A 1,566-nucleotide genomic window follows, 5' to 3' on the forward strand; every position below is an offset into this window, starting at 1 on the left:
ATTTTTGGGTTATGGACTGTTGAAAAGGATTGAGGAACGGTTTAGTTGGGACCCAAACCGGGTGGCAAAGTCCAAGTTTTAAGGGAGATGCTGCCGAAATTTCTATAAAATCCGAGGCTTTATTTGAAATGTTATTTGGGAAAATTTGAGTTTGATGCCTTTCCTATTTACTTGGAGGATTGTGAATTTAGGGCTTCTTTTATTATCTTTACTTAGAACAATTATGAAAGCGATGAAGCTACGCTTTGAAAGAATTATTGAAACGAAAATCATGATTTCTTCTTATTTTTCCAAGAAGAATAGTATGTCTTTGGGTACAAGTTATTCGAAAGAGAATTTTGCCTTGAGGCTATTTTAAAAGGTAAAACGGGTTTATGTTTTTCTCTATTAAACATAAAGAGTGTCCATTGGAAGAGTTTTCGTGATTTTAAAAGGAATTGGATTTCGATTGATGAACCTCATTATTTTGACGTTTTGAATAAGATACAAAGTACCTTTTGAACTCTAGTTTAACACGATAAAAATGATTCTCTTAGCAATTTGAAACGCTTCAGATTTAATTATGGAATTGAAGCCGGTTTTGTTGAAGTAAAGGAAATGGTTTTAAAAAGAGTAATTGATTACATGACTCGGATTGGCTTAGATCCTATTTTACTACTCAAATTAGGAAGTCAAGATTTTTAATGATTTTAAATGAATTTAGCGGAATGAGTTATGTTATTCTCCCCTAAAGACTTGGGACTCTGCCGGGAAACTTTTGGTTATAAAATCCCATTGTTGGATGGGTGATTTTGAATACTTTGAAATAAATCCTTAACTTGCCATGGTTTTAGAAGTTTTGGAAAGAGAATGCCGAGAGTGGCTTTGTTTTAAAAAGGGAACTCACTTTGAGTAAATTTGGCTTATGAGCCTGAGATGATTTGAGAAATGAGATCTTTAAAGCCAAAGCTGAAAAGAGTTAAAATTTGATTTCAAAGTGAAATGGCTTGAGAAAAGTGATTTATGGCTTAAATGCCGGTTTTTATGAATTTGATGATGTTGAATGGTGGAAGTGCTGTTTGTTATGGGCTGGAATGGCTGTGTATGATCTTGATTTATGGCTGGTTACCGAATGAGTTATGGGCCGTATGGCTGATTATAAATTATGAGTTTAAGCCGAAGGGCTGTATTTATTGATAAATTGGCTGGTTCTGGATTGAACCGTGAGCCGGATGGCTGAGATGAATGTTGTATGTGAAAATGCTTGTGTTTTCTCTCTGGTTGTAAGGGTGACAGGGCACCGATACCCTCTAATGGCGACAAGGCGCAGATACCCTCTAATGGCGACAGGGCGCAGATATCCTCTAATGATAATAATGCGCAACAGAGAGACTGTGTTCGGGTTAGCTACCGGACACGTCGGGTTGGCTTGGTAACCGACAGATGATATCATCAGCCACTAGGGACAGGCATGCATCATATGCATCTATGTGACATTGCTTGGGTGTGCATATTATACTTGGGTTGCCTATGTGATTAATTGCTAATTGTTCTACTTGCAATAACTGTTTGTTTGTGCTTGCATCT

Source organism: Arachis hypogaea, chromosome 18 (assembly GCF_003086295.3).
Source record: "Arachis hypogaea cultivar Tifrunner chromosome 18, arahy.Tifrunner.gnm2.J5K5, whole genome shotgun sequence".
Classification (NCBI taxonomy): domain Eukaryota; kingdom Viridiplantae; phylum Streptophyta; class Magnoliopsida; order Fabales; family Fabaceae; genus Arachis; species Arachis hypogaea.